Below are 22223 nucleotides of genomic sequence, written 5' to 3'. Positions count from 1 at the left end.
CACTTACACTCATGGCATGGCCTGCAAATCTTTCCCTATTAAATCCTGAGGATGGGGAGTGAGACAGTAGGAAAACATTGGAAGCTGGAGTGAGCTTTACTCTGTATCTAACCCCGTGCTATTACCTGTCCTGGGAGTGTTTGATGGGGGACAGTGTTGAGGGAGCTTTACTCTGTATCTAACCCTGTGCTGTACCTGTCCTGAGAGTGTTTGATGTCCAGAACAAGAGGAAAACTATTTGTAATGTCTTTGAATAAGGCAACTTTTGAACATCTGCTCCTGACCTCGGGTTACAGGGGATAATTCGTGAAAAAGTGTCCAGAGAACAACAATTAAAATTTCCTCATATAGTGGGGAAATCTGATTTCAAGTCCAAATGTAACTCAGAGCAGATAAAATGAGGTCTCGAGTCTTGGCATCCATTATGTGTTAATGGGGTGGCACAGTGAGTTAGCACTGCTGCCTCACAGTGCCAGGGACCCGGGTTCGGTTCCCGTGTTGGGTCACTGTCTGTGCGGAGTCTGCACGTTCTCCTCGTGTCTGCGTGGGTTTCCTCCGGGTGCTTCGGTTTCCTCCCACAGTCCAAAGATGATATGCTGGTTAGATGGATTGGCTGGGGAGATGGAGAGGGGGGGGGCAGCACGGGGGGAGATGGGGAGGCAGCACGGGAGGAGGTGGGGGTAGCAGTGGCATGTTTGTGGGCAGGTTGAGACAAAGCAGTGTGGGAAGGATGGAGTTAAATCCTTCCCAGCGACTGATGGAGCGGAGGTCTTTGGAGAGCAGAATACCATTCGCCTCAAGGTTCGTTTAAAACTACTTCCTGTTTCTCAGAATCTATTGAAGCAAATTGACAGCGTTCTTTCATACACTGCAGAGCAGGTTCGCCAGGGAGTCACTGTCTCCAGCTCTTACCCAGAGAGAGAGGGAAAGACAGAGAGTGATACAGAGAGAGAGAGAGAGAGATTGAGACAGAGAGAGAGAAAGAGAGAGATTGAGACAGAGAGAGGGAGAGAAAGAAAGATTGAGAAAGAAAGAGATTGAGACAGAGAGAGAGAAAGAGAGAGATTGAGACAGAGAGAGAGAAAGAGAGAGATTGAGACAGCGAGAGAGGGAGAGAAAGAAAGAGACTGAGAAAGAGGGACAGATTGAGAGAAAGAGTGATTGACAAAAAGGGACAGACGGGGAGAAAGAGTGATTGAGAAAGAGGGAAAGAGGGAGAGAAAGAGACTGATTAAGAGAGAAGAGAGAAAGAAAGAGTGTGATTGAGAGAGACAGAGGGAGAGAGAGATTGAGACAGAGACAGAAAGAGAGAAAGAAAGGAGAAGGAGATGAGATAAAGAGACACAGCTTGGCACCTGTTCAGTGGACACACAGGGGTAACTTACTGGGGAGTTTTGAGGTAGATAGTAAATGCATTTTTTTCGGTGCTTTGGACAGATCTAGGTCCACAAATTGACCTGGACAATGTTTCTCGGATGAGTTGGCAGGCGCTGGGCACGGTTTCACCCCCGCGGAGGAGGCAGAGAGCGAGAGAGCTATTCGACTGCAGGAGCTGCACCCCTCTGTGCCCAGATCGCGCTGCCGGCGCCGGGGTCTCGCCCTGAAGCACTGAACTGTCGGAGCCAGGAAACCGGGAATGGTTGGGAATTGCTGCGGCCGTCAGATGGGAACCTTTTCAGCTCCAGTGGGACACTCCGTCGGATCCAACCGCAAAGTCTGCGCTTAAAGGTTGGCAGTGGGGGCTGATTCAGGGGGGAGGGAGGGAGTTGATGCTGTTTGTAAGGGGGAACCAGTCCCTAACCTACTGTGGAAAGTTAAATGCAGTAATTCCACCTAGCCTGGGCTTATAGATTCTCTCTGTTGTGTATACATTGAATATTTCATTGAGTGTCAGGATCTTTACATGGGATCAGACTGTGTACCTTCAGTCATCTGGTTTGGTTTATTACTGTCGCATGTATTGGCACACACACTGAAAAGTATTGTTTCTTTACACGCTGTATAGACAAAAACATACAATAGCACTGCTGCCTCTCAGTGCCAGGGACCCCGGGTTCGATTCCCAGCTTGGGTCACTGTCTGTGTGCAGTCTGCATGTTCTCCCCGTGTCTGCATGGGTTCGCTCCCGCAATCCGAAAGACGTGCCGGTTAGGTGCTAAATTCTCCCTCAGTGTACCCGAACAGGTGCCGGAGTGTGGCGACTAGGGGATTTTTCACAGTAACTTCATTGCAGTGTTAATGTCAGCCCTACTTGTGATGCTAACAAATAAAGTTTAACACATGCTGTTTTGTAGAGTAGACAGGGGAGAGGGTGCAGAATGTGGTGTTACCGTCACAGCTAGGGTGCAGAGAAAGATCAGCTTAATATTGGATGGCACAGTGGTTAGCACTGCTATCTCACAGCGCCAGGGGCCCGGGTTCGATTCCCAGCTCGGGTCACTGTCTGTGTGGAGTCTGCACATCCCCCCCAGCTCTGCATGGGTTTTCCTCCAGACACTCTGGTTTGCTCCCACAGTCCGAAAGACATGCTGGTTAGGTGCTAAATTCTGACTCAATGTACCCAAAAAGGTGACTAGGGGATTTTCACAGTAACTTCATTGCCGTGTTGATGTAAACCTACTTGTGACACTAATAAATAAACTTTAAACTTTAGGTTTACAGCATGGGAACAGGCCCTTTGGCCCAACTTGTCCATGCCGCCCTTTTTTTTCAAACCCTAGCCTAGCCCCAATTGCCCGCATTTGGCCCATACCCATCTTACCCATGTAACTGTCTAAATGCTTTTTAAAAGACAAAATTGTACCCGCCTCTACTACTACCTCTGGCAGCTTGTTCCAGACACTCACCACCCTCTGTGTGAAAAAATTGCCCCTCTGAACCCTTTTGTATTTCTCCCCCCTCACCTTAAACCTATGCCCTCTAGTTTTAGGCTCCCCTACCTTTGGGAAAAGATATTGACTATCTAGCTGATCTGTGCCCCTCATTATTTTATAGACCTCTATAAGATCACCCCTCAGCTTCCTACACCCCAGAGAAAAAAGTCCCAGTCTATCCAGCCTCTCCTCATAACTCAAACCAACAAGTCCCGGTGGCATCCTAGTAAATCTTTTCTGCACTCTTTCGAGTTTAATAATATCCTTTCTACAGTAGGGTGACCTGGAGTGGATTTGCCAATCTTTGGGAGAAGAAATTCTTTCTCAAATCTGTCTTAAATTAGTTCCCCCCCCCATCCCCACTCCCCTTATTCTGCGGCTATGCCCTCTGCTCCTACACTCTCTCCCACGAGGGGAAACGTCCTCCCAACGTTAACCCTATCAGTTCCCCTGAGAATCGTCCTGTGTTTCAATCATTCCCCCCCTCCCCCCAATTCATCCCAACTCCCAGGGAGGATAAACCCAATCCTGTTTAATCGCTCCTCATACGGCAGTCCCTCCATACCCAGGATCATCCCGGTAAACCTCCTCCGTATCTTCTCCTTGAATAAGGGGACCAAAACTGTCCAGAGACAAGTTCTGTCTAACAGTGTCTGCGATGGAGACAGATTCAATCAAGACTTTCCATAAAGAATTCAAAAGAGAAAATGCTGGAAAATCTCAGCAGGTCTGGCAGCTAAGGAGGGAAAAGAAATGACGTTTCGAGTCCAGATTTGACCCTTTGTCAAAGCTGTTTTCTTTCCATAAAGAATTGTTTGATTTGCTTTGGGATACAGTGAAAAATATTGTTTCTTGCGTGCTATACAGACAAAGCATACCATTCATAGAGTACATAGGGAAGAAGGAAAGGAGAGGGTGCAGAATGTAGTGTTGAGTTGATTTGATTTGATTTATTATTGTCACATGTATCAGCATACAGTGAAAAGTATTGTTTCTTGCGTGCTATGCAAAGCATACTATTCATAGAGAAGGAAAGGAGAGGGTGCAGAATGTAGTGTTGATTCAGTTTGTTTTATTATTGTCAAATGTAGTGGGATACTGTGTAAAATATTGTTTCTTGTGCACCATGCAGACAAAGCATACCGTTCATAGAGAAGGAAAGGAGAGAGTGCAGAATGTAGTGTTACAGTCATAGCTAGGGTGTAGAGAAAGATCAACTTAATGTGAGGTAGGTCCATTCAAAAGTCTGACGGCAGCAGGGAAGAAGCTGTTCTTGAGGCGGTGCTTCGTGATCTCAGACTTTTGTATCTTTTTCCCGACGGAAGAAGGTGGAAGAGAGAATGTCCGGGGTGCGTGGGACCCTTGATTATGCCGGCTGCTTTGCAGTGGGAAGTGTAGACAGAGTCAATGGATGGGAGGCTGGTTTGCGTGAAGAACTGGGCTTTGTCCACAACCCTTTGTAGTTTCTTGTGGTCTTGGGCAGAGCAGGAGTCCATACCAAGCTGTGATACATCTGGAAAGGACGCTTTCTATGGGGCATCTGTAAAGGATAGTCAGAAGTGACGATCACGAGGGGTCAAGGTGAGAGGGGCGAGGTGTAACTCTGATATCAGAGGGACATTTTTTACGCAGAGGGTGGTGGGGGCCTGGAATGCGCTGCCAAGTAGGGTGGTGGAGGCAGACATGCTGGCATCATTTAAGAATTACCTGGATAGTCACATGAGCAGCCTGGGAATGGAGGGATGCAAACTAATGATTTAGTTGGACCAATGGGTGGCACAGGCTTGGAGGGCCGAAGGGCCTGTTTCCTGTGCTGTACTGTTCCTTGTCCTTTTTGTTCTAAGATTGGTGAGGGTTGCAGTAGACATGTCAAATTTCCTTAGTCTTCTGAGAAAGTAGAGGCATTAGTGGACTTTCTTAACTATAGCTGTGTTATAATCACTCTGGGGGGAGAAAAAAAATGTTTATAGGGGCTCCTGTGGGGGGCGGGATGATCTAAGTTGGACTTGCAGTGAGTTAGAATAGGAATGATGGGCTGAATGGCCTGTGTCTGTCTCTTGGCTATTTATGGCTCCGTGAATGGGAGCGTAGTGGTCATATGACAGTGACTTGTGATTCATTGACCCTGGTCACTGCTCTAATGACGTGAGTTCGAATCCCACCACCAACCGTGGCTGGGGAGAATTTAATTTCAATTAACTGAATGCATTTGGAATAAAAAGTACGCGCCGTATCACCGCACGCTCTCGGGCAGAGCTTTCAAGATCCTAACCACTCGCTGCGTGAGAAAATTTCTCCTCGTGTTTCCGTCTCTTCTTTTGTCAATTACCTTAAATCTGGGCCCCTCTCATTCTCGGTGAGAAAGCGCCCTCTCCCTTTCCACTGTGCCCAGCCTGATCAGGTGCTGAGGTGGGGACGGGGAGCCAGTTTAAAACCAGGGCAATTGTTTCCACAGGTTAACTCTTTTAGAAATTGACCCACTTTCTATCCAGGTTCACGTGTTCATGGGGTACTTTTGTCTTGTAGTTAGAATTTGATTTATTATTGCCGACATACAGTGAAGAGTATTGTTTCTTGCACCGTGTACAGATAAAGCATACCGTTTATCAAGTACGTAGGGGAGAGGGAAGGCAGAGGGTGCAGTTAATAGATAGAGGGCGGAATTATTATCAAAACTAAGCTGATGTTCAGGGGGCACAATACAGGCAAAGCATTCCGTTCGTAGAGAAGGAAAGGAGAGGGTGCAGAATGTAGTGTTACAGTCATAGCGAGGGTGTAGAGAAAGATCAACTTAATGCGAGGTAGGGCCATTCAAAAGTCTGACAGCAGCAGGGAAGAAACGAACTTTTCAGAAATTGACCTACTTTCCATCCAGGTTCACGTGTCCATGGGGTACTTTTGTCTTGTGGTTAGAATTTGATTTATTATTGCCGACATACAGTGAAGAGTATTGTTTCTTGCACCGTGTACAGATAAAGCATACCGTTTATCGAGTACATAGGGGAGAAGGAAGGCAGAGGGTGCAGTTAATAGATAGAGGGCGGAATTATTATCAAAACTAAGCTGATGTTCGGGGGGGGGGCAGTTGGTTGGGGCAGGAGAGGGAGGGGGGCTTTCAGTTTAACCTCTTACCTGTTTCAGAGCCAGACATCTGTGACGAAGGGTCATCCAGACTCAATGTTGGCTCTGTTCTCTCGTCAGACCTGCTGAGATTTTCCAGCCTTTTCTGCTAATTAACACATGGGAATGGCCTATTGGTATTATCACTTGACTATTAATGCAATAATTTGGCTAATATTCTGCGGGACACGGGTTCGAATCCCGCCATGGCAGTTGAAGTTTGTTCATTAGTCACAAATAAGGCTTACATTAACACTGCAATGAAGTTACTGTGAAATTCCCCTTGATGGTGGAATTTGAATTCAGTGCAAAATATCTGGAATTAAGAATCTACTGATGACCCGTTGTTGGAAAAACCCATCCTTTAGGGAAGGAAATCTGCCGTCCTTACCCGATCTGGCCTACACGTGAGTCCAGAACCACAGCAATGGGGTTGGCTCGCATCTGCCCTCTGAAATGGCCAAGCAAGACGCCCCGTTTCAAGAGCAACTCGGGAGGGGTAATAAATGCTGGCCCAGACCCACGAATGAACGTAAAAACTAAATAAAAAGAAACCATCCAGAGAAGTGAAGGTTGGGTGGATTGGCCATGGTAAATTGCCCCTAACTGTCGGGAGATTGACAGGGTAAATAGGGTTACGTGGATAGGGCCTGGCTGGGATTGTGGTCAGTGCAGATTCGATGGGTCGAATGATCTCCTTCTGCCCTGTAGGGATTCTAAGGTTGCGGACTGGGTCCCTGTCCTGGCCAAATACGATTTCCTATTCCTGTGCCACCCAGGCTGACATTGCGTTCAGTGAAGATCCCTTTGTTAGCACAGTGCTTTGTCACTCAGTTACTTAAAGTGCGAATCATAGAATCCCTACAGTGCAGAAGGAGGCCATTCGGCCCATCGCGTTGGCACTGGCCACAATCTCACACAGGCCCTATTTCCCCGTATGCATTTAACCTCTCTAATCCCTCTGACCCTAAGGGGCAATTTAGCACGGCCAGTCCACCTAACCCGCACACCTTTTGGACTGTGGCAGGAAACCCACTCAGACACAGGGAGAACGTGCAGACTGCGCGCAGACAGTGACCCAAGCTGGGAATCGAACCCGGATTGCTGTGAGGCAGCAGTGCTAGCCACCGTGCCGCGCCCTGGTGCGGTGTCAATAAGGTTGCCGGTTCGATTCCCGTACCGGCCATGGTACCTTCAGAATGACACCGACATCTCGCGCCTCTTAATGAAGGTGCGATAGAGGAAAGAACTAAATAGTTCAATTTGAAAGAAGGTGCGGGGAACAAAAGAGAGGCTCTGGAGATGTTTTGTTGTGTACCAGGGAAAGCTACTTTGCATCCTTGGCCTCTATTCAGAGGCATCGGACACAAAAAGAAGGAAGTTACTGTCGAACTTTTTAAATCGCTGTTCAGTCCAATTCTGAGCGACCGGCTGTACGAAATAGTTCAGTTCTGGGAGACAGCACAGATTTACCAATGTCGTTGGCCCAGGGTAGCAAGCCCAGACAACCATCTCAAAGTTTACTTGGCCGATATTTACAGAGGTTGAATCGAGTCCAAAGCAGGCATCATGTGTGAGGAATTGATCCGATTACATTAAAGTTTATTTATTAGCCGCAAGTAAGGCTCACATTAACGCCGCAATGAAGTTGCTGTGATATTCCCCTACTCCGGCGCCTGTTCGGGGTCAACGCAGCCTAACCTGTATGTGAGGTGACTGTTGCTACATCGCGCACAGTACGATCCCACAGCAAGGACCGCGACAGATGCAGCACGGAGACTAGCCTCAGAGCATCAGGGATCCACGTTCAATTCCAGCTTCGGGTCACCGTCTGTATGGAGTTATCCCCGCGTCTGCTCCGGTTTCCTCCCACAGTCCAAAGATTGTAGAATCCCAACAGTGCAGAAGGAGTCCATTCGGCCCATCGCGTCTGCGCTGACCCAAAATCCACCCAGGTCCTATTCCCGTAGCCCTACATATTCACCCTGCTAATCCCCCCTTGACGCTAAGGGTCAATTTAGCGTGGCCAATCCACCTATCAGCACATCTTTAGACTCTGGGAGGAAACCGGAGCACCCAGAGAAAACCCACGCAGGCACGAGGAGAATGTGCAAACTCCACACAGACAGTGACCCGAGGCCGGAATCGAACCCGGGTCCGTGACGCTGTGAGGCAGCAGTGCTAACCACTGTGCCACCGTGCCACCCCATGCGAGTAAGGTTGATTGGCCATCCTAAATTTCTCCTTAGTGTCAGGGCGGATTAGCAGGGTAAATAAATGAGGGCTATGGGGATAGAGTGGGATTGTTATCAGTGCAAGCTCGGTGGGCCGAATGGCCTCCTGCACTGTAGGAATTCTACGAAAAAGAGTGATTTCCAAGAAGGAATTAGATACAGTTCTTGGGACTAAAGGGATCAGGGGATATGGGAAGGGAGGGGGATCAGGATGTTGAATTCAACGATCAGCCATGATCAAAATGAATGATGGAGCTGGCTGGATGGGCCGAATGGCCTCCTTCTACACTCTAGGGCTTCTATGCCTCTGTCGATTGGCTGAGGGAGGGAAGCTGGTAGGAAAGTGCTCCCCACCCCTCGCTCTGCCGCTACCCCTCACACACTGAGGTGAGACCCCCCCTGCCCAGTGTCTATTGGCACATCAGAAGGCCGTGGCCTCCAACGCCCCCCTCACTTGAAGAGGTTGCCTCCTTCGAAGGGAAGGAGCGGGGGCAGATGGGGGGGGGAGTTTTGTTGGGGGGAGGGAAATGTGTGGGGTGTCCAAGACCCTCGCAATCCTCAGATTCACAAGTCAGGGCATGTATGCTAAGCCATGACTGATGCCAGGGCCTGGAGGAGGGCGATATTAGGAAGAACTGTGTCCGCGGGCTACTGTAATGTACCAGCCAGCTACATTGGGCACCACACAGGGGAATGTCCCCCAAGCCAGCTCCATCATTTAGTAGATTCTCTGCTGAGGTCCCAGCCAAGTCCACTATCCTACCTTATCCCCTGGAGAGTTCAAACATCGATAGCTCTCGAATACACCCCATGCCTGATTGATGTCGAGAATTCCCAATCATTGGAGCGAAGGAATCCCTCTTCATTACAATCCCGAATATTGGACCCCTTATCTGGGTGTATTCCATACTCTCCAGCCTAGTGCAGGGGTGGCGGGGCAAGAGAGCCCCTCCCAATATATATCCTGTTAAGTGCCTCGATGAATTTTATATGGGATCACGTTCCAAGACATGTTGGATTGACCATACTAAATTCTCCCTCAGTGTACCCGAACAGGAGTGTGGCGACTAGGGGATTTTCACAGTAACTTCATCGCAATGTTGATGTAAGCCTACTTGTGACACTAAGCATTCATTACACACTCAGGGCAGTACCGAGGGAGCACTGCACTGTCGGAGCTGCTTCTTTTGGATGAAGTATTAATCAGTGGTTAGCACCGACGCCTCACAGCGCCAGGGACCTAGGATCGATTCCCAGTTTGGGTCACTGTCTGTGTGGAGTTTGCACATTCTCCCCGTGTTTGCATGGGCTTCCTCTGGGTACCCCGGTTCCCACCCACAGTCTAAAGATGTGCTGGTTGTGTGGATTGTCCATGCTAAATCGTCCCTTAGTGTCCAAAGATGTGCTGGTTGTGTGGATTGTCCATGCTAAATCGTCCCTTAGTGTCCAAAGATATGCTGGTTGTGTGGATTGTCCATGCTAAATCGTCCCTTAGTGTCCAAAGATGTGCTGGTTGGGTGGATTGTCCATGCTAAATTGCCCCTTAGTGTCCAAAGATGTGCAGGTTAGGTGGATTGTCCATGCTAAATTGCCCCTTAGGGTCCAAAGATGTGCAGGTTAGGTGGATTGTCCATGCTAAATTGCCCCTTAGGGTCCAAAGATGTGCAGGTTAGGTGGATTGTCCATGCTAAATTGCCCCTTAGGGTCCAAAGATGTGCAGATTAGGTCATTCTATGCTCTTTCCAAATGCAGCACAGTAGCACAGTGGTCAGCACTCCTGCTCACAGCTCCAGGGACCTGGGTTCGATTCCCAGCTTGGGTCACTGTCTGTGTGGAGTCTGCCTGTTCTCTCCTTGTCTGCGCAGGTGTCCTCAGGGTACTCCGGTTTACTCCCACAGTCTGAAAGACGTGCTGGTTAGGGTGCATTGGCCCAAACAGGCGCCGGAGTGTGGTGAAATTTCACAATAACCCTCTGACCCCTGGGTTCAATGGAGAAAGCCTGCCTTTCCATGCCCTCCCACCCCTGCTTTTCCCAAGGCAATTCGAACCTTCAGATTCAGCAAGTGAAAGTTGGTCTTTGTAAAGAGCTTTTCTGAAGTAGAGGGATTAAAAAGAAATCTGAATAAAATCTTTCACGTCCTCACAGGCTCCTGCAGTGTGTGAGAATTCACTCAACAGCGCTAAACCCCCAGAGTGACAGAGCACGCACTCCCACCCTTGTACTTAGGCACGTGGGTACAGACAGTTTCTAGGTTTCCACATCACCAACAATTTCTCCTAGCTCCTCCGCCCTGACACTATACTTGAGAAAGCCCCACCAATGCCTCTACTTTCTCAGAAGACTATAGGAATTTGACATGTCCGCAACAGCTCTCACCAACTTTTACAGATGCCCTGTAGAAAGCATTCTTTCTGGTTGTATCACAGCTTGGTATGGGCTCCTGCTGTGCCCAAGACCGCAAGCAACTGCAAAAGGTCATGAATGTAGCCCAATCCATCACACAAACCAGACTCCCATCCATTGACGCTGTCTACACTTCCCGCTGCCTCAGCAAAGCAGCCAGCGTAATTAAGGACCTCACACACCCCGGACATTCTCTCTTCCACCTTCTCCCGTCAGGAAAAAGATACAGAAGTCTGAGGTCACGCACCAACCAACTCAAGAACAGCTTCTTCCCTGCTGCCATCTTTTGAATGGACCTACCTCGCATTAAGTTGATCTTTCTCTACACCCTAGCTATGACTGTAACTCTACACTCTGCACCCTCACCATTCTTTCTCTATGAACGGTATGCTTTATCTGTGTAGCGTGCAAGAAACAATACTTTTCACTGTACCCCAATACATGCGTAGAAGAATGAGGGGAGATTTGATAGAGGTGTATAAGATTTTGATGGGTATAGATAGAGTGAATGCAAGCAGGCTTTTTCCACTGAGGCTAGAGGAGAAAAAAACCAGAGGGCACGGGTTAAGGGTGAAGGGGGAAAAGCTTAAAGGGAATATTAGGGGGGGATTCTTCACGCAGAGAGTGATGGGAGCGTGGAATGAGCTGCCGGATAAAGTGGTAAATGCGGGCTCACTTTTAACATTTAAGAAAAACTTGGACGGGCTCATGGATGAGAGGGGTGTGGAGGGATATGGTCCAAGTGCAGGTCAGTGGGACTGGGCAAAAAAATGGTTTGGCACAGACAAGAAGGGCCTGTTTCTGAGCTGTAAACTTTCTATGGTTCTATGTGGCAATAATAAATCAAATTGAATAACAACTCACTAATAAGACAACAATTCATCCTTAAAGCAATTTCGCGAGGATTTCTGTCGCTACTGCCCTCTTTTACTCAGACTGATCTTTCTCTGAACATGTAAACTCCATGCAGAGAATCACCCCAGGCCAGAATTGAACCCGGGTCCCTGGCGAGGCGAGGCAGCGGTGGGCTAACCAACTGCGCCACCGTGCCGAGATCGTAAAATATGAAAAGAACCCTGAGCGATTTAAAAAAAAAGAAGGAAGTTAATTTTTCAATTGGGCGAGGTGGATTGTACAATGTTACCGAGGTTACGGGTTTAAGCACGGAACCATAGAAAAGCGTGTTGTGGAGACTGGCAAAGCGGGCGTGAGAGGAGGAGGGCACATGAGAGATTAAGTTACAAAGGCCACACTTGGAACACTGTGTACAATTCTGGTCACCCTATTACAGAAAGGGTATTATTAAACTAGAATGAGCACGGAAAAGATTTACTGGGATGCTACCGGGACTTGATGGTTTGAGTTATAAGGAGAGGCTGGATAGACTGGGACTTCTTTCTCTGGAGCGTAGGAGGCTGAGGGGTGACCTTATAGAGGTCTATAAAATAATGAGGGGCACAGATCAGCTAGATAGTCAATATCTCTTCCCAAAGGTAGGGGAGTCTAAAACTGCCTTCTTCCACCCTCTGAGTGAAGAAGTTTCTCCTAACCTCAGTCCTGAAAGATTTACCCCTTATCCTCAAACTATGACACTCCCCCCCGCCCCCCCCAACCTCCTGTTATCAAAGGCATCAAAGGTTTAAGGTGAGAGATACAAAAGGGTCCAGAGGGGGCAATGTTTTCCACACAGAGGATGGTGAGTGCCTGGAACGAGCTGCCAAAGGTAGCAGTAGAGGCAAGTACAATTTTAAAGAGCATTTACATGGGTACCATGGGTCTAGAGGGATATGGGCCAAATGAAGGCAATCGGGACTAGATCCGTGGTTAAAAGGAAGGGGCGGCGTGGACAAGTTGGGCCGAAGGGCCTGTTTCCATGCTGCAAATCTCTGTGACTCAACAAGGGATGAAAGTGGCGAAGAATAAATCCAGAGTGATACTAAGAAAAGTGAAGAAATGAAAGATGAGCCTTTAGTAGTTATAAATAAATCTATCACAATTATTACTTCCTCTGTGCGACAAGCCCCTGGAGGCTGTGGGGACTTTCCCCACTATGAGTTAAAATTGCAGCTGGCTGCTGATGCCACAACTGAGACCCGCTGTGTAGACGTAAGGAAGGACCCGGCCGGGTTTTGGGCTGTTTCCCTTCTTGCCTGCGAGTGGGATCTTGGGTGGGTAAGTAACCCAGGCTGTTTTTGCCCTCTGCCTGTGCAGTAGGCCTCACCGAGGTTCTTCACCAAAGACACAATTGGTGTTGAAGAAGTTTTCAGCATTTGATAACAGGAAGTGATGGGGGTGGGGGTAGGGGGTTCGTAGCCTGAGGAGGGTGAGGGGGGGTAAACCTTTTAGGACTGAGGTGTGGAGAAATGTCTTCACCCAGAGGGTGGTGAATGTGTGGAATTCACTCCCACAGAAAGTAGTTGGGGCCAAAACGTTGTGTGATTTCAAGAAGAAATTAGATATAGCTCATGGGGCTAAAGGGATATGGGAGGAAGGATGAATCAGGATATTGAATTTGATAATCAGCCACAATCAAAATGAAACAGACTTGAAGGGCCGAATGGCCTACTCTTGCTTCTATTTTCTATGTTTCTTTGACTACTGGTGTTTTGAAGGCATCAGATATATAGAAAATAGAAAAACTACAGCACAAACAGGCCCTTCGGCCCACAAGTTGCACCGATGATATCCCTACCTACTAGGCTTACCTATAACCCTCAATTCTATTAAGTCCCATGTACTCATCCAGAAGTCTCTTGAAAGACCCTATTGAATTTGCCTCCACCACCACCGACGGCAGCCGATTCCACTCACCCCCAAGTGAAAAACTTACCCCTGACATCTCCTCTGTACCTGCTCCCTAGCACCTTAAACCTGTGTCCTCTCGTAGTGACCATTCCAGCCCGGGGAAAAAGCCTCTGAGAATCCACCTGATCTATACCTCTCAACATCTTATAAACCTCTATCAGGTCACCTCTCATCCTTCGTCTCTCTAAGGAGAAAAGACCGAGCTCCCTCAACCTATCTTCATAAGGCATGCCACCCAATCCAGGCAACATCCTTGTAAATCTCCTCCGCACCCTCTCAATAGCTTCCACATCCTTCCTGTAATGAGGCGACCAGAACTGCGCACAGTAGATTATCAGTTCTCACCCTTTATGTTCCTGAGGTCCCCTCACTGTAATATAAAAGTTCTATGGGCATTCTGTAACACAGCACATGTCTTTGTGTAACTGTCCTTGAGATGTCTTGGAATGGACCGCATTTATTGTCAGAAGGTTGAAGGTGGTGGATCGGGGTGCCAGTCAAGCGAGGCTGCTTTATCCTGGATGGTGTCGAGCTTCTAGAGTGTTGTTGGAGCTGCCCCCATCCAGGCAAGTGGGGAGTATCCCATCACACTCCTGACTTGTGTCCTTGTAGATGGTGGACAGGCTTTGGGGAGTCAGGAGGTGAGTTACTCGCTGTGGAATCTGACCTGCTCTGGTAGCCACAGTATTTATGTGGCTGGGTCTGGTTCAGTTTCTAGTCAATGGTAAACACCCCCCCGCTCCAGGATGTTGATAGTGTGGGATTCAGCGATGGTGATGTCATTGACTGCCAAGGGGCGATGGTTAGGGTGGCACAGTGGTTAGCATGGCTGCCTCAAAGCGCCAGGGACCCGGGTTCGATTCCCGGCTTGGGTCACTGTCAGTGTGGGGTTTACACATTCTCCCTGTGTCTGCGTGGGTTTCCTCTGGGTGCTCCGGTTTCCTCCCAGCATCCGAAAGACGTGCTGGTTAGGGTGCATTGGCCATGCTAAGTTCTCCCTCAGTGTACCCGAGCAGGAGTGTAGCGACTAGGGGATTTTCACAGTAACTTCTTTGCAGTGTTAAAAGCAGCCTTACTTGTGACAATAATAAATAAACTTCAAAGTTACTCTCTTCTCCAGTCTGAGTCCAACTGAGGTTCCCGTTCCAACCCCCAATGCACACCCTTGCACCCAGTTGGTTCAGTCCCATGCTGCCACTCCATAGGTCCTTCCCGATCACCTGACACTCATGGCTCCCCCCCCCAATCCTCCAAAGGTGCCACACTACCACAATATGTTTCACTCAAGTCGCCTCTTACTCTTTGGATACAAAGCCGAACCTATCCAAATTTTCCCCTTAAAACAACCCACTCCTTCCTGGTATTCATCACGTCATCCTTCTCTGAACTGTTTTTAATGCGTTTCCTGAGATAAGGAGACCAATACTGTACACAGTACCCCAGATATGGTCTCAAAAATGCCCTGTACAAACAGTAGTCTGTTAACGAGTAGATCATAGAATCCTGACAGCACAGAAGGAGGCCATTCAACCTATCGAGTCGGCACCATCTATCCAAAAGAACACCTAAGCCAGGCCCAAAGCCCACTCCCACCCGCCCTATTTCCATAACCGCACATTTTCCATGACCAATCCCCCAACTTACGCATCTTTGTATACTCAGGGGCAATTTAGCAGGGCCAAAACACTTAATATACACATCTTGGACAGTAAAGGGCAATTTAGCATGGCCAATCCACCTAACCTGCATATCTTTGGATACTAAGGGGCAATTTAGCATGACCAACCCACCTAACCTGAACATCTTTGGATACTAAGGGGCAATTCAGCATGGCCAATCCACCTAACCTGCACATCTTTGGACACTAAGGGACAATTTAGCATGGCCAATCCACCTAACCTGCACATCTTTGGACACTAAGGGGCAAATTGCCATGGCCAATCTTGTATTACCAAATAAACCTGTTGGATTTTAACCTGGTATTGTGAGACTATGACTGTGCCTACCCCTGTCCAACCCCAGCAACTCCACATCATGATATCCACGCATGTCTTTGAACCATGGGAGGGAACCAGAGCAGCCGGAGGAAACCCACGCAGATGCGAGGGGAGAACATGTAAACTCTGCACAGGCAGTGAGCTAAGCTGGGAATTGAACCTGGGTCCCTGTGAGGCAACAGTGCCAACCACTGTACTACCCTGTTGATTGAGAGATTGTTGACTGGTTGCCCTGTACAACTGAGGCATAACGTCCCTACTTTTGTACGCAGATTTGTCCCAAAGATTTGTCTTTTATTGCACTTCCTGAGTGTGAAACTTGGATGGTTGAATTCGAGATGCCTGGGACGAGTGCAATTACTGTGATTCTGTGGAAAGATATTAACAGCACTTGTAATTAGCGCGAGATGTGTTCCGTCAGGCTTGCGAAAGGCTCGCTGGCATCCAGTTTATTGCCTGCGGAACAGTTCTGGTGCATGACGAGTGCGGCAAGTTCTGACCTTTCCAGGAATCCAAAGCTGAGGAATTTGCTCCAAATTCCACCATTAAAATAGCAAGCCCTTCAAGGAGTTGGATCTTTCCAAACTGACCCAGAGGCGAGACCTCCGCAAGAACAAAGAAGATCCAAAGCCAGTCTTGTTTCCGGCAAGTTAGCAGAAAAATGAATCCCAAATTCCCAAAAGGATTGGTTGGGATTTCTTTGAGGCTTGCTACTGAATGCGGTGGTACAGTACACTCAAACACAGCCGAACAAGGCGACAACTTAGAATCCCTAAAGAAGGAGGCCATTCAGCCCATCAAGTCTGCACCGGCCATAATCCCACCCACCGCAACCCCATGCATTTACCCTAGCTAGTCCCCCACTGACACTAAGGGGCAATTTAGCACGGCCACTCCAGCTAACCCGCACATCTTTGGAGGAAACCGGACCACCCGGAGGAAACCCACGCAGACACTGTGCAAATTTCACACAGACACTCACCCAAGCTAGGATTTGAACCAGGGACCCTGGCACTGTGAGGCAGCAGTGCGAACCCACTGTGCCACCTCCGTCATGCCACGTTGTCTTGCTGCTTGGATTTTGCCGTCCACAACGTGGCAACAATCACTGAGGGGAAATTTAGCATGGCCAATCCACCTAACCTGCACATCTTTGGGCACTAAGGGGCAATTTAGCATGGCCAATCCACCTAACCTACACATCTTTGGAGTGTGGGAGGAAACCGGAGAACCCGGAGGAAACCCAAACAGACACGGGGGAACGTGCAGACTCCACACAGACAGTGACCCAAGCCAGGAATCACACCGGGGTCCCTGGCACTGTGAGGCAGCAATGCTAACCCACTGTGCCACCGTGCCCCTTCTTCCAAGATCGAGAGCCCCTTTTCCAGGCAGATTTTCCTGGTGACAGACACACTCCGATTGTCAGTTTTCCGTGGAGACAGACACTAGGAAATGCCACAAGTATTTATTATCCTTGGAGGGCGAATCAAAGGAGTAACAACAATATTTTTGTTGACGGAAAATAAAATTAACCAGATGGCAGTGGAAAGGCAGAAGGGAAAATATTATCCAATTTGTTTCGATCCCCTCTTCAACCCCCGTCCTTGGAGACAGTGACTCCGTCAGACACTGCACCCCACCCACCCAAGTGGTTACTTCTCTGCTTGTCAGGCCAAAGCCGCTGCCTTATTGGGCTGCTCGACCTGCGGAGGCATCACAGCCGAGTAACCAGCGTCCCGACTATTCAACCGGGGGGGGTGGGCTCACGGAAACCCAAAATCTGGAGTGGGAGGTGGGGGAGGGAAAGTGGCAAACAGAGGTGAGGAGGTGGGACGGGGGGGTACTCTCTCGTTCTAAAGCCTGATTTGAGGCAACCCAGCATTTGAACAGCCCAATGAGAGTGTTTTCCACAACCCCCCTCCACTTCATCATTCCCTCTGCCTCGCACTACCCCCCCACCCCCAAACCCTACCACCCTCCTTTAACCTGGTGTTATGAGACTTCTTACTCATCAAACACTCCCAGGACTGGTGCAGCACGGGGTTAGATACAGAGTAAAGCTCCCTCGACACTGTCCCCCATCAAACACTCCCAGGACAGGTACAGCACGGGGTTAGATACAGAGTAAAGCTCCCTCTACACTGTCCCCCATCAAACACTCCCAGGACAGGTACAGCACGGGGTTAGATACAGAGTAAAGCTCCCTCTACACTATCCCCCATCAAACACTCCCAGGACAGGTACAGCACGGGGTTAGATACAGAGTAAAGCTCCCTCTACACTGTCCCCCCATCAAACACTCCCAGGACAGGTACAGCACGGGGTTAGATACAGAGTAAAGCTCCCTCTACACTGTCCCCCCATCAAACACTCCCAGGACAGGTACAGCACGGGGTTAGATACAGAGTAAAGCTCCCTCTACACTGTCCCCCATCAAACACTCCCAGGACAGGTACAGCACGGGGTTAGATACAGAGTAAAGCTCCCTCTACACTGTCCCCCATCAAACACTCCCAGGACAGGTACAGCCCAGGGTTAGATACAGAGTAAAGCTCCCTCTACACTGTCCCCCCATCAAACACTCCCCAGGACAGGTACAGCACGGGGTTAGATACAGAGTAAAATTTTCTCTCGAACTATGCTATCCAATATTATTAATTGAGTAGCCACAGGTGTGGTGAAAATGACGTTTTTACATCCGAGGTGAATTTCAGTAGAATACGCCTTACACACACAAGGACACAGTGAAAGGTCGTTAACTAGTGTCTATTTATCTAACAAACATCTACCACCAGTCAGTGAGCAAGCAAATACAGCGTGTTTCAAAAACAAGTTTATCTATTAGTCACAAGTAAGGCTTACATTCACGCCGTGATGAAGTTACTGTGAAAATCCCCTAGTCGCCACACTCCTGTTCGGGTAACACTGAGGGAGAATTTAGCACGGCCAATGCACCCTAACCGGCGCGTCTTTCGGACTGTGGGAGGAAACCGGAGCACCCGGAGGAAACCCACGCAGACGTGGGGAGAATGTGCAAACTCCACACAGACAGTGACCCAAACCTGTGCCCCTGGGCCACCCACAGTGGTTAGATGATCATTCGCGCTTTCTTCCTTAGCATCTTACCCAGAAACAGGAACGCAGTTTAGAATTTGCATGCACGCTGTGTGAAAATGAGCATGGAGATTACTGGGCCATCGAGGGTTATAGGTTCCCAGCAAAATACAACTTCAACGATGTCTAGACTAGATTGTCGATGTAGGTTCTTTTCTTTTTAGTTAGTTTTGTCTTTCTTTGAACAATAAATGGTCAGTGATTGAGTCATAAATAAATAAATACGCTTCGACTGAAGGCAGTAAGACCAGGGCAGGGCCAAGAAAAGGTTCTGACATTTCTTATCTGTTTATTCAGCAGAGTAACGATCACTCCACGGCAGCACAGTGGTTGGCACTGCTGCCTCACCGCGCCAGGGACCCGGGTTCAATTCCTGGCTTGGGTCACTGGCTGTGTGGAGTCTGCACATTCTCCCCATGTCTGCATGGGTTTCCTCTGGGTGTTCCAGTTTCCTTCTACAATCCGAAGGATGTGCTGGTTAGGGTGCACTGGCCGTGCTAAATTCTCCCTCAGTGTACCTGAACTGGCGCCGGAGTGTGGCGATTAGGGGATTTTCGCAGTAACTTCATTGCAGTGTTAATGTAAGCCTACTTGTGATACTTGAAGAGCACTCACTATGTAACAGAGTCACTGTTTATTCAGCAGGGTAAGGATCACTCACTGTGTAACTGTACAGAGTCGCTGTTTATTCAGCAGGGTAAGGATCGCTCGCTGTGTAACTGTACAGAGTTGCTGTTTATTCAGCAGGGTAAGGATCACTCACTGTGTAACTGTACAGAGTCACTGTTTATTCAGCAGGGTAAGGATCGCTCACTGTGTAACTGTACAGAGTCACTGTTTATTCAGCAGGGTAAGGATCGCTCACTGTGTAACTGTACAGAGTCACTGTTTATTCAGCAGGGTAAGGATCGCTCACTGTGTAACTGTACAGAGTCACTGTTTATTCAGCAGGGTAAGGATCGCTCACTGTGTAACTGTACAGAGTCACTATTTATTCAGCAGGGTAAGGATCACTCACTGTGTAATTGTACAGAGTCGCTGTTTATTCAGCAGGGTAAGGATCACTCACTGTGTAACTGTACAGAGTCGCTGTTTATTCAGCAGGGTAAGGATCGCTCACTGTGTAACTGTAGAGAGTCACTATTTATTCAGCAGGGTAAGGATCACTCACTGTGTAACTGTGCAGAGTCGCTGTTTATTCAGCAGGGTAAGGATCACTCATTGTATAACTGTAGAGAGTCGCTGTTTATTTAGCAGGGTAAGGATCGCTCACTGTGTAACTGTAGAGAGTCACTGTTTACTCAGCAGGGTAAGGATCACTCACTGTGTAACTGTAGAGAGTCGCTGTTTATTCAGCAGGGTAAGGATCACTCACTGTGTAACTGTAGAGAGTCGCTGTTTATTCAGCAGGGTAAGGATCACTCACTGTGTAACTGTAGAGAGTCGCTGTTTATTCAGCAGGGTAAGGATCGCTCACTGTGTAACTGTACAGAGTCACTGTTTATTCAGCAGGGTAAGGATCGCTCACTGTGTAACTGTACAGAGTCACTGTTTATTCAGCAGGGTAAGGATCACTCACTGTGTAACTGTACAGAGTCACTGTTTATTCAGCAGGGTAAGGATCGCTCACTGTGTAACTGTACAGAGTCGCTGTTTATTCAGCAGGGTAAGGATCACTCACTGTGTAACTGTAGAGAGTCGCTGTTTATTCAGCAGGGTAAGGATCACTCACTGTGTAACTGTAGAGAGTCGCTGTTTATTCAGCAGGGTAAGGATCGCTCACTGTGTAACTGTACAGAGTCACTGTTTATTCAGCAGGGTAAGGATCACTCACTGTGTAACTGTAGAGAGTCGCTGTTTACTCAGCAGGGTAAGGATCACTCGCTGTGTAACTGTACAGAGTCGCTGTTTATTCAGCAGGGTAAGGATCACTCACTGTGTAATTGTACAGAGTCACTGTTTATTCAGCAGGGTAAGGATCACTCACTGTGTAATTGTACAGAGTCACTGTTTATTCAGCAGGGTAAGGATCGCTCACTGTGTAATTGTACAGAGTCGCTGTTTATTCAGCAGGGTAAGGATCACTCACTGTGTAACTGTACAGAGTCGCTGTTTATTCAGCAGGGTAAGGATCGCTCACTGTGTAACTGTACAGAGTCACTGTTTATTCAGCAGGGTAAGGATCGCTCACTGTGTAACTGTACAGAGTCACTGTTTATTCAGCAGGATAAGGATCACTCACTGTGTAACTGTACAGAGTCGCTGTTTATTCAGCAGGGTAAGGATCACTCATTGTGTAACTGTAGAGAGTCACTGTTTATTCAGCAGGGTAAGGATCACTCACTGTGTAACTGTACAGAGTCGCTGTTTATTCAGCAGGGTAAGGATCGCTCACTGTGTAACTGTACAGAGTCACTGTTTATTCAGCAGGGTAAGGATCGCTCACTGTGTAACTGTAAATAGAGTTTTCATTTATTTAGCAGGGTAAAGATTATTAATGTGTAACTGTGCAGAATTTTATTTTATTCATTTGTGGGACATGGGCATCGCTGTCTGGGCCAGCATTCATTGCCCACCCCTAGTTGCCCTTGGAGGGCAGTTGAGAGTCAAGCACATTGCTGTGGCTTTAGAGTCATGTATAGGCCAGACTGGGGTAAGGACGGCAGATTTCCTTCCCTAAGGGGAAGCAGATGGGTTTTTCCGACAATGAGTCATCGGTAGGTTCTTAATTCTAGATATTTTTTATTGAATTCAAATTCCACCTTCTGCGGGATTCGAACCCGGGTTCCCCCAGAACATCAGCTGGATTAATAGCGATAACACCACGAGGCCATCGCCTCCCCTTACTGTGAGCGCTGTTTCAGCAGGGTTAACGTAATCGCCGTTCAGAAAAAAAAGGATGCTGTATAATTATCTTTTTCTGTCAAACTCCTGATTGTGGCAGCACCTCGAAACAATAACCTACAGGGCCCAGGAGAGAAATTAAACCGTCAGGGGCCGGAGCTTTGCCTGAACAATGTCTCCGAGAGCAGAGAGGTGGTGATAACGATCGGGAGTGGGACAGGATGGAGCAGCGATAGCGAGGTTGGCAGCAAGCCACCTGCTTCTCTCGGGACTGAGAGCACAGTCAGAGCGCTGAGGTGCTTGAGAATCAGAAAGCTGCCAAGAGCTCGCATTGTCCTGTGCCTCAGCGCGGTGACTCACGAAGGGGATCATCCTGATGGGCTGTGACGAAAACCACCCCCCCCCACCCCCGCACCCCGGCCCCTCACTCACCAAGCACTTGACGTTTTTATCCTTGACCCCCCGCCCCCCGCTCCTGACCGCACCTTCCCTCCCGGCAGTGATTCAGAGCAGGGCGGTGCTATGGCCGGACTATTAACACAATAACCTCAGCTAACGTTCCGGGGGACCCCGGGTTCGAATCCCGTCACTGAAGATGGCGGCGGAATTTGAATTCAGTTGAAAAAAAAATCCGGAGTTAAGAATTAGGGGCGGCACAGTGGGTTAGCATCTTGGGACTGGACACAGCTCGGCACAGCATTGAGGGCCGAGGGGTCGGGGTTGGGGTGGGGGGAGCGGGGGTTGGGGAGTGCCTGTAACTGTGCTGTAATGTTCTATGTGTTGTTCTATGTAGCACTGCTGCCTCACAATGCCAGGGACCCGGGTTGGA

At 48.6% G+C, this 22223-nt stretch overlaps 1 protein-coding gene across 2 annotated transcripts in view; it reads left to right on the top strand.

Moving 5' to 3' along the window:
* The first annotated feature begins 1057 nt into the window (after positions 1–1057).
* Positions 1058–22223, top strand: part of LOC145362115 (G-protein coupled receptor 4-like) — a 59036-nt gene continuing 37870 nt past the window's right edge. Inside the window, exon 1 of one of the 2 annotated variants that reach the window (XR_013889941.1) lies at positions 1058–1728. The gene's annotated coding sequence lies outside the window, so the exon portion shown is untranslated. The remainder of the gene's footprint in view (positions 1729–22223) is intronic. The other variant, XM_080218160.1, reaches the window with a different exon arrangement.

Source organism: Carcharhinus amblyrhynchos, unplaced genomic scaffold (assembly GCF_965287045.1).
Source record: "Carcharhinus amblyrhynchos unplaced genomic scaffold, sCarAmb.v2.hapA scaffold_37, whole genome shotgun sequence".
Lineage (NCBI taxonomy): Eukaryota > Metazoa > Chordata > Chondrichthyes > Carcharhiniformes > Carcharhinidae > Carcharhinus > Carcharhinus amblyrhynchos.
The sequence above is the reverse complement of the archived record's forward strand: the minus strand, read 5'-3'. Positions and strand labels throughout refer to the sequence as shown.